Raw genomic sequence first — 11,825 nt, forward strand, 5'->3', positions numbered from 1 at the left:
GTGCAGAAGGGAAGGGGGTGAAGTAGTCACTGGAGCAGAGTTGATACCATTAATACCAGAGCCCCCACGAGCAAGGCACTAGCTCAGAAGGCTGTCTTGGCTCTTATGGAAAGCATCCCCTCCTGATATAAAACACCTGGGAGAGCTGGGCACACGCAGTTTTGAACAAATGGAACCTATTAGCAGCAGCAGCAGTGCTTTAGTAACATCATTGCCACCACCATCACCACCACCATTATCAACACCCATATTTATTTATTTATTTATTTATTTATTTATTTATTTATTTATTTATTAAAACATATTTTTATTGATTTCAGAGAGGAAGGGAGAAGGAGAGAGAGAGAAAGAAACATCAGTGATAGGAGAGAATCATTGATCAGCTGCCTCTTGCACTCCCGGACACTGGGGATTGAGCCCACAACCCAGGCATGTGCCCTTGACCAGAATCAAACTGGGGATCCTTCAGTCTGCAGGCTGATGCTCCATCCACTGAGCCAAATCGGCTAGGGCATCATCACCCATCTTTAGAAAAGACAAAGGTTCATGGAGATCTTCTCTCCTGTGAGGTTAGGAGAGATGGGTCAGGAGGAGCACAGGTCAAGCAGAGGGATGCTTGGCAGCTTAGATGTAGAGACTGGAAGATTGTTAACAATCAACTGAGCCTTCACCTGAAGTCCCTGGGCTGTCATTGATCATTGTTGGGAGAGCAAGCATGGTGATTAAAAGTGGTGTCAAGGAAGGCCGAGTGTGACAGGTATGTCTGAATGTTTCACTGAAGAAGGAAAACTGAGTCAAGGAGACTAATATGAACAACAACAAAAAGGATAGGTCCTGATGACATTTTTGTTTTATTTTGTTCAATTATTATTATTATTTATCAACTTAAGGGTTTTTTTTTTTAAATAACATATGAGCTGAACTATACCCAACATCAATCTAACCATTTTGAAGTGAGTGACCCAGTGACATTTAGTACATTCATAATGTTGTGCAACCACCACCTTTATCTAGTTACCAAAAAATATTTTCATTGCTCCAAAGTAATGGGGACCTATTAGTAAGTTTCCAAAGTAATCCTGGACCTATTAGTAAGTTTCCCCCATCCCCCATCCCTCCAGCCCCTGGTGACCACCAAGCTCTCCTCTGACTCTATGGGTTTATCTCTTCTGGACACTGCACACAAATAGGATTATACACATGACCCTTTTTGTCTCGCTCCCTTCACTGAGCAGGTTTTTGAGGTTCATCCACATTCTAGTACTTCGTGCAGCAGCAGTACTTTATTCATTCTAATGGCTGACTAATATTCCAGTTTTTAATCCATCCATTCATTCATGAGTACTGGGCGGTTGTGAGTAGGTAGTCAATAGAAACATGCGCACACAGTCCTGAAGCCATTTTAAGGATGACTTTGAAGATGTGTCTTTATGTGTCTTCTGCTTTGATGCTGTGGCAGGACTTCATGAAATATGTTTCTGAGGTGAGGGTCCCAATTTCAGTTCCTGGGCAGCCAGGATCTGGTAGCCCCCATTCTGGAGAAGCAGCGCCAGTTCTGCTCAGGAGGCTGGAGGGGGCCATCCTGGGATGAATCAGAATACAGACCCCTCTTAAAGTAATGGCTCTGCTGCTTCCAGGCCATGGAGGAGCTGGGTAGGTCTCGGAGCCTCAGGCTCCTCATTTCTCAAAAGGTGCCATGATCGCCGCTTGTCTTTCTCACAGAGCTGTTGGAAGGATGACGGAGCTGTCCTAGGCGGGGTGCTTCTCAAGTAATCATGGATCACACATTTGTGCCATGACAATTATTTCTCAAGTAGAAGACTCGCAAGGTGACAATTCTGACTCACCATCAGTATGTGTTTGTGTTCATCACTGCAATATTTATTACTAGAGGCCTGGTGCATGAAATTTGTGCATGGGGTGGGGATCTCCTCAGCCCAGCCTGCACCCTCTTTGACTGCAGTCAGACATCCCTCTCACAATCCTGGATCACTGGATCCTAATTGCTCACCTGCCTGCCTGCCTGTCACCCCTAACTGCCCCCCCCCTGCCAACCTGGTCCCCCTCAACTGCACCCCCGCCCCATGGGTCTGGTCTCCCCTCATGCCAGCCTGGTCACCCCTCATGGCACCCCTGCCAGCCTGGTTTCCTCATGCAGCCTGCTGTTCAGTTGTTTGCTTGTCCCTCACTAAATCCCCTGCCGGCCTGATTGCCCCATGCAGCCTGCTTGTTCAGTCTTTGGTCATGCCTCATTAACCCCCTGCTAGCCTGGTTGTAGGTAGCCATCTTGTGAGGGCATGACTGTCAATTTGCATATTATCTCTTTAATATATAGGATTATTTATTTGCAAGTATTCAAACATGGAATTATTCAGAAGGCTACTGGGTTGCTCACAGAATCAGAGAAATGAATAATCGGGCTCAAAAGGGCAGGGGCCAGACAAAGTCTGGGGGTCCCTGGAGCAGGGTTCCAAATCCCAGGAGAGGGTCTGATTGATGAGGCCCTATGGGTAGGCAAGAATCCTTTATTGTCAGTTCCACCAGGCCTATTATCTGGTGGAGTGGGGTGGGGAAAGATGGGGAAGAGGTGATTCCCCAAATGGAAATGGAGGACCTGTTAATAGAAGGAAGAAGTGGAGGCTGGGAGTCTCCAAAGCCTCAAATGTCGACTTGAGACAAACTCCTTGAACTGATTATGCAGAAGCAAGCACAGCAGGCCCTGCTGAGCCAAGGCCTGTGGGGTTACCCTAGCAGCAGAGCACAGTTTGGGGTAACTGAAGATTTGGGGTAAATGTTGGGAACGGTCACCTGCACAGCCCCTGCAAGGTGTGCCCTTAAATGCCATGCTCCATGGGTGAGGTGCCATAGCCCAGCGAGAAGACTGGAGCCAACTGGCAACAGAAAGTATCCAGGCTCCAGGGGACCAGGCGACGGGGCTTTCCCAAAACCAGCAGGTCCTCAGTGTGTGTGTGGGGGAAACTGTTCATTGCCATTCTTCTGGGCATGAGCTGCCTTCACACTTTAAAAATAAATGAATGTGGACTGAGGCCCACGGGGCCCCTCTTTGTCTTTCATCATCCATCTCGGAAGTGGTTGGCAACCCCCGCTGTCCATGCCCCCAATATAGGCTGCCACGCTCCCTGGAAAAACAGGAATTTCTTATCAGATCAACAGGAAATTCTATTTTTACTTGATGTTAGAATTAAAAATACCAGAGAGGAACTTCCATGTCCAAGCCGGGCACTAAATTTATCCCACACTGAGGCACTCTCTTCCAAACGGCTGGTTCAGGGCTTGCTCCCTGGGAGACTGGCCCAGATGGCACGGGTGACAGAGCGCCGTGCATCCCCACATGGTTTTCTTTCTCACCCCGGGCAGCAACTTTGCCAGGAGGGCCCCAGGGCCTCAGTTTCCTCATCTCTAGTAGCAAGAGGCTTAACTAGACATGTGTTTTCAGTGCAGAGGCCACTGGTCACAGGTGGCTGTAAGAGTAGTGTACACACTGGGTTTTGAAGACCAATGACTGGAGGAGGACAATGTTCCTCACACGTCCCGGGGGGTCTGGAAAGCTGCGCCAGGGACATTCATTAAAGCGAGGAGCTATGCCGAAACCGGTTTGGCTCAGTGGATAGAGCGTCAGCCTGCGGACTGAAAGGTCCCAGGTTCGATTCCGGTCAAGGGCATGTACCTTGGTTGTGGGCTTCTTCTCAGTAGGGGGTGTGCAAGAGGCAGCTAATAGATGATTCTCTCTCATCGATGTTTCTAACTCTCTATCCCTTTCTCTTCCTCTCTGTAAAAAATCAATAAAATATATATTTAAAAAAAATAAAATAAAAATAAAGCGAGGAGCTAGCTCCGGTTAGCAGTCCACTCCCGTTAACCAAGTGGCCCTGGCCGAGAGTGACCCATAAGCCAGAGGACCCCCCTTTTTCCAAAGCAGATAGGAGAATGGCATTGAGGTACTGCGAGAAAGCAGGCTCAGAAGCATCAGGGAAGGAAAGCCAGGGTTTACTGAGGCCTGCCTGGCGCCAGTGCTTACCAGCAGGGCCTAGATCTGTCCACTGCCTCCAGTGGGGGTGTCAGCTTCCTCAGCAGCGGTCCCATTTTGCAGAGGAGAGAGCAGGGGCTCAGAGAGGTTGTCAGAGAATGGAATCAGAGGCAACCTAACTCTGAACTCACTCTCTTGTCTTTTCTCCTCCTCCATTTTGTTCAACATTTTGCTGCAGGTTACAAGCCAAGCGAATGGACCCAGTGGCCACTAGTATGGGCACTGCTAGCTGGGTGAGTGGCAGCCTTTCTCTGGGTAGGAACATGTCTGTTTAGCAGGGCAGCTTTCTTTGCCTGGCATTAACTGTAGCACAAGTACCCACTTCCCTCAGAGGGCCATAGGCCTTTCCTTGCAGTGCCTGGCTGGCTTGATCTTGAAGGTCACAGGACTCTTTCTCGTAACCCTGTGAATGCACCCTTGGCCTTTCTTCTAGGATTCATATAAGCCAGCTATTCTCAACCTTTTCCACCTCATGGCACACATAAACTAATTTCTAAAATTTGTGGCACACCAAAAAATATATTTCTTGCTGATCTGACAAAAATAGGTATAATTTTGATTCACTTACATGGGACGGCTATTGTTGTATTAGCTGTTGTTGTTGTTTAATTTGACAATCTATTGGGGAAAAAGTCAGTGCCCCTGACTAAATAGTCAGGTATTGCATGTTTTAAAAATCCTTGGGACATGCCAGTTGAAAATCACTACTATAAGCCGATACCTGATTTGCTTGCTGAATGGTATTTTTGTTTTGTTCTAATTTTTTTTTTTTTTTTAGTGGTGTGATAAAAAATACTTGGGCTCTCACCTTGCCTCTGAAGGTGGAGTCTTGATGTAATTTGCTTCTCATCCCGGAGCCTTCGTTTCCTCATCTCTAGTAGAAAGAGGCTTAACGAGACCCATGTTTTCAGTGCAGAGGCCACTGGTCACAGGTGGCTGTTGAGCAATTGAAAGAGACTGGTCCACATTGGGATGTGCTGTAAGTGTGAAATGTACACTGGGTTTCAAAGACGGATCAGAAAACAGAATGAAACCTTCTCATTAATGATAATGATGTTGTTTCTATGCTGAAATGATAATATTTTGGATATATTGGGTTAAATAAGATAAATTAGTAAATTTAAATTTACCTGCCTATTTCTTTATACTAAGGTGGTTATTAGAACATTTAAAAATATAGATGGTTTGTATTGTTGGGCAGGTTGGCCTAGTCATTTTGGGTTCCTCTCTGTTTTTGGTCTGGCCAGTTCATTTGTCCAGGGAAGATTCTCATTTGGTGGCTACAAGGACCCTCACCTCTGGCTGCTCCTCATCCATTTTCTCGAATGTCCCTCACAGAGCTGTCCCAATGTGGGAGGGGAAGTCTATAGTTGTCAGTGACCTTGTGACCCAGTGAATGTGTCAAAATGCGTGTTCTGGAAGGAGCTGCATCGGGTCATGGCCATGGTATGAGGAAGAGGTCACCAGACTCCAAGATCCTTCTTGCTCTGCAGTTGACGCGCCCTCACGAAAACCAAGCCTGTGGCTGATGGCTGAGGGGCAGCTTCAACTTTTGACATTATGTCCAGGAGTAAGGGATGGTCTGGTGCATTTTAAAACTTGATACATGTCCTAACTTCCAAAGAATTGGTTCTTCTCACACAGAGGTAGCCTAAAGAAAAGGAAATAAAAAGTCAGAGAAAAAGGAATTAGCGTGTATCCTGGACAGAAACCCAGTGACCTGGCTAAGGGGCTAACAGCTTTTAGAATACTCAAGAATTGGGGTGCAATAAGACACAACAAAACAAACAAACACACACCAAAACAAGCCCACACCTCTCTTTGTAGGGTTACACTCCGTTGCCAAAATCTAGGCACTTGTGTGGCGTCAGTTAAGGACTGTGAATGTTAAGTCAGTGACTAACAGTTAAAGGCGGATTGAAGTAGGTGAAGAGTCAAGCACAAACGTGTACCTGTTGTGCAATCCTATGAGGAACTGGGAGGTGTGAAGGGTGAGTCAAGGGTGGGTCAGTGAACTTAGTCTGGCCTTTGCCACCTGGAGAAGGCAGTGTGGCTTCTTCCTGCAGGGGAGATGGGATATGCCCATGGGACTGCTAGGCAAGCCTCAGTACCTGAAAACCCACTCTGCAAGGCATGTGATGAGTGCTGTGAGGAAGAGAATACACATAGACGGGAACATAGAAAAACAGGACAGAAGGGATTTTTGTTTATTCTATAGTTTCATTCTAGAAGAGGGGAAACTGAGGCCGGTGAGTTGGAGTGACGACCCAGTGAAAGGCAGGGCAAAGATCTCTGACTCCTGATGTTAGGTCCTTGTCTCAAGGATCCTGAAGAGGGTGTCATGAAAGAAATATTGGACCAGACCTTAGGGGACCTTGGTTCTACTTGAGTCATTACTAATGATTGGACAAGTCATTTCACTTCCTTAAGCCTTAGTTACCTCGCCCATAAAGGGGATGGGACTACTGAGGTCTCTGAAGTCTCTTATTCAAGTAGTCAGGATAAGCTGGACATGGCCGTGATAACAACCCCCACATCTCAATGGCTGAACAAGCAAAGACTTGTTTCTCACTCAGACCATGTGATCATAGCAGGGATTCTGGCTGATTGAGGCTCCACCTCAACCCATGTTTCACGGGGAAGAAAATATGGTAAAGCAATTCTGGCTTTTAAAGCTTCTGGCACATGTCACTTTGACTTAACCATTTTCCTGGCCAAAGCAAGTGACAAGGTCATCCACCGTATGGCCAGAAGGAGAGACTCAAAATATTTGTCAACAGTCTTTCCACCCATATGGTGTCACATGGTGACAAAACAGTACAGAGCTGAGTGGGGCAGGGAGGTGAGGAGCACCAGTCCTGAGTGGAATTGGTGGGAAGACTTCATGGAGAAGGCTGCACTCAGAGGCAGGGAGTAGAAAACACTGAGGAATAAGAAGAGAAATCTGAGAGCAGACCATGCAGGGCTGTGAGTGCCAGGAGAGGGGGCCTGTGTTTTATTTGCTGGGCCCTGTCATTTCTGAGCAGTTTTGGGGAACCCATGAAGCCGTGTGTGGAGGGGTAATTAGAATAGCATGGGAGTGAGGGACATGAAGTGGAGGCCTCTGCTCTCCTTGGGGCTGAAGGGGGCAAGGCCTTCATGCCCTGAGGCTTAATTTGGGGGAAGAATCAGGACAAATGCAAGGGAGACTACATGTGAAAGAAGCTAGCACAGGCCATGGCACCATACCCAAGTGGTTTACATTGGGTGACGGTTGGTGATGTATAAGGAGAAAGAGGGAGAAATAAAGATAAGCAGAAAGTTTTGAGTTCAGATGCCTGGACAGCATGGCATCTACAGAAAGAGGGAGTCAGGATACGTCGTCGTTAGTTTGGAGTGAGGGAGGTGTGAGGTGCCCTCAGTTCTGGAGATAAGGGGGAGTCTCTGTTCCTGTCTCCAGGAGAGGGAGCGCATAGGGAGGGGAGAATGGTTGTGGATGTGCAATTCGGTGAAGCAGTCCTCCTGGTGTGAGATTTCAAGTCAGTGTCCCAGAGAGGACCATTGAGTTGTCCAGCCTGTGTTCTCTGAGCATGCGTAGGTGGCCCAGAGGGGCAGGTGCAATTTGGTTGGCAGTTGCTGGAGCTGCCCCTGAGGTCCAAGTTTCTTGGGAGAGAAAGCTGGTAACCATGAGAGCTTGTGGGGCTCCCTCCCAAACTCTAAGGTGAGCATCAGGCCCAGTGACAGGGAGGACAGTCCTGCCTAGTCTGAGGTCATAGTCCAAGGTGCACGTAAAGTTCAATGCCAAATAACAGGAGTCTCCATGTGTCAGCTGTCCTTGTTCTCATTCCCAATGGGTCACTTTGTCCAGATCTGAAATTGCATTTAAAAAAAATTGCATTTAAATTTATTTTAGGGAAGAAGAGGGAGAGAGATAGAAGCATCAATAATGAAAGAGAATCATTAATCAGCTACCTCCTGCACGCCCCACACTAAGGATGGAGTCCACAAGCCGGGCATGTGCCCTGACCGGGAATTGAACTGTGACCTCCTGGTTCATAGGTTGACGCTCAACCACTGAGCCATGCCGGCCAGGCTGAACTTGCATTTTTAAAGCATCTTGCATTTTGAGCTAATCTAGAGAAGATGTGGGCGCACCCTCCCAGCCCCTGCTGCTTACGATCCTCCAAGCCTCTGAATATGATTATTTAAAGTAATAATGAAAAGCAAAACAGGAAATTCTTATCCGTTTGGTCAGGAAATTCTTGTGCTGTGTGGAAGGTACTGCTCTGGGGTCCGTGCCCTCCAGGAACTGTCTGGAAATGATTTATGATCCAAGATGGCGCCAGTCCTTCCTCAACCCACTGCGTCAGAGAGGGAGAGATGCCCTGAGCCCTGGGAAGCTGGACCTGTGCTATCTTGGAATGTGCATTTCTGTTGATAACATATTCATTGTCTCCACTAATAAGTTATGGAGCTGTTTTTGTCTTACTCTGGAATGGGAAGTAGCATATTTAAGCAAAATAAAGATGTTCCGTTTTAAGTTGCAGAAGCTTAATTTTTTACCACGTTTTATTTTATGTGGAATCTTGGGTAGCAAGACTTAGGGAAGAAGATTCATGTTGATTGAGGATTCATGCGTTCCAAGAATTCTGGGAGACCCTTCATGTGCTGTGTTAGCTTCTCTCATGATGGGTATTACTTTCTCCATCTCACAGATGATAAAGCTGAGGCTCACTGCAGAAAGCAACCTCATAAAGAATAAAGGCTGGAAACCAGAAGAAATAATAGTCTCTGTGTTACCTGAGAGCCCAGGCCAGGTCCGCTTTGCTCACCACTGTGTCCCCAGCACGGGGCAGAGTGCCTGCAATATATTAAGTTCAACCCCAAAATGAGTTCTTGAATGAAAGAATGAAAGAACTAAGGTGTGTGGGGGATGGGGAGGCTGATCATCTGAGATTTGCTGCCACCTCACGTGACTAGGCCCCTTGGTTCTGTTCCAATAAGGGTTTTTTTTAAATTATTATTTCTAGTATACACAGGGCCAAAGAGGATAAATCTCAGTAAGATGTTGAAGGATTGTTGGTTTTTACCAAGAGCTTGTGTTATGGGCTTAACGGTGTCCTGACCCCAAGATTGATGTATTGATGTCCTCACTAACCTCTGGTACTTCAGAATATTGGAGACACCATTTTAAAAAGGGAGGTCTTTAGGGCGAGCCTTATTCATATGACTGGTGTCCTTATAAGAAGAGGTAATCAGCATTTGCCAGTTTGGCTCAGTGATTAGAGTGTTGGCCTGTGGACCAAAGGATTGGGGGTATGATTCCTGGTCAAGGGCATATGCCATTTTGTGCTGATAACCGGACCCAACCTGGGTACATGTGGGAGGCAACCATTCGATGTGTCTCTTTCAAGTTGATGTTTCTCTCTCTTTCTCCTCCCTCCCTTCCATTCTTTCTCTCTAAAAAATCAATGGGGCTGAGACTGGTTTGGCTCAATGGATAGAGCGTCGGCTTGGGGACTGTAGGGTCCCGGGTTCGATTCCGGTCAAGGGCATGTACATTGGTTGCGGGCATATCCCCAGTAGGGGGTGTGCAAGAGGCAGCTGATCGATGACTCTCTCATCGATGTTTCTAACTCTCTATCTCTCTCCCTTCCTCTCTGTACAAAATCAATAAAATATATTTAAAAAAAATTTCATTCTCAAAAGTAAAATTTAAAAAAAATAAAAAATAAAAAAAATAAAAAAATCAATGGGAAAAATATTCAATAGAAAATATATCCTTGGCCCTAGCTGGTTTGGCTTAATGGATAGAGCATTGGCCTGTGGACTGAAGGGTGCCAGGTTCAATTCCTGTCAAAGGACATATACCTTGGTTGCAGGCACATCCCCAGTGGGGACTGTGCAGGAGGCAGCCGATTAATGCTTCTCTCTCATCGATGTTTCTAACTCACTCTCTCCCCCTTCCTTTCTGTAAAAAAAATAAATGAAATATATTTTTTTAAAAAGACAAAATATCCTTGGGTCAAGATTAATAAAAAAAAATTTGAAAAAAGAAGAGAGAGTCAGGACACAAAAACATGCAATAGGTAACAAGACAGAGAGAGGGAAGACCATGTGAGAATGCATGGAGAGGCAGAGCCAAAGAGAGATGCCCTGGGAGAAACCAACCCCGCTAACCCCTTGATCTTGAACTTCTAATTTCCAGAACTGCGAGGGTATACATGTCTGTTGTGTAGGCTGGTCAGTCCGTGGTACTTTACTGTGACAGCTTTAGCAAATTAAACTGCTGGCCTCTCTGTGGCTCATTCCCTACTGAGCATCACATCCTCATGCGGCTCCTTGCTTTCCTTACAGCATTTTTACCTCTGAATCTGCATCGGGGCAAGGCCGGTGCTGTGGTGTGGAGCTCACCGTGAGCTGAGGACCATGAGCAGATCTGTGTTCAAACAGACTCTCTCCTCTCTCCTAAAGTCCTGCCGAGGTATTGCTTGCAGGAGGCCATCAGGGTGAGCCTTGTTCGATATGTCTGGTGTCCTTATAAGAGGAGGTAATCTGCCTTGGCCAGATGTGGGTTGCAGTATCAGGGCTGTCATACATGGCAGGCTCTCCCGCTCTCTGAGCCGTTTCTTCATCTGTGTTTGTTTAGCTGGCACAGGATTTGTTTTTAACTGATTTTTAAGTGCTGCCATTTCAAAGGACATGTGTTCTCACTTCAGCAGCAGCCAGCTCGCCTATTGTCTTACACCTGCCTGCTTCGCTGGTTCACATTGGAGTCTGAGCCTGTCCCGGGTCCAGCAGCCTCTGTGCATGTGATTCCAGCACAGTTCGGCCTGCAGCGTGCCCTGCACTTGGCCTTGTGTTTATGAGGCTTCTCCCAGCCAGGGCCTTCTCCTCCACTGCGAGGCCTCCTTTGCGGCTGGTGGTTTGCACCTGGAGTCCTGCCAGCTCGCATTCACGCCTCCAACTCACTTCACACTTCCACCTCCATGAACGTGGAACCGCTCAACCTTGTTTTTATGCTGAGGTTGGCATTGGCTGTTTTTTGGGGTCTCCACAGTTCTCACTGACCTTAGCATTTCCATATTCACCCATTCATTTATTCATTCATCTAACAAATCTTGCTGGCTTTCCAGTATGTCTTTTTTTTAAAAAAAATACATATTTTTATTGATTTCAGAGAGGAAGGGAGGGAGGGAGGGAGAGAAGAAGGGGGGGAGGAGAGAGAGAGAGAGAGAGAGAGAGAGAGAGAGAGAGAGAGAGAGAAACATCAATGGTGAGAATCATTGATTGGCTGCCTCTTACATGCCCTCTACTGGGAATCAAGCCCCCATCCTGGCCATGTGTCCTGACAGGGAATTGAACTGTGACCTCCTGGTTCATAGGTCCATGCTCAACCACTGAGCCATACTGGGGTGGGGCTGCAGGATGTCTTTTTAATTTGTTACTTCTGGTGCTTCTAGCTTATTCATAGTGTATCTAAAAATTTACAAACTTTTTTTCCTTTATCCTTCTAATTTAAGTAGGGTGACACAGGGAGGTAGGCATCATATACTCATTTTACAGATGAGAGAATGATTATCTTTTCAAGACACCCTGTTTGCTTCTAACTCCTCACAAATATAAAGGGGAGAAGTTTGTCAGCATTGGAGAATTTCCTAAATTCGAAGATGCACTAAAAAGGAAGTATGTGTCTGAACCATGGTCCTGTGAAACCACTGTTACAAGAAGCAGACCCAGGATGGGGGAGGCTGGGGAAGATGAAGTGTCAGAGGGATTTGAGGATGTGGCCAGATGG

The sequence above is a fragment of the Pipistrellus hanaki genome (assembly GCF_964339955.1).
Source record: "Pipistrellus hanaki genome assembly, chromosome: 12".
NCBI classification, from domain to species: domain Eukaryota; kingdom Metazoa; phylum Chordata; class Mammalia; order Chiroptera; family Vespertilionidae; genus Pipistrellus; species Pipistrellus hanaki.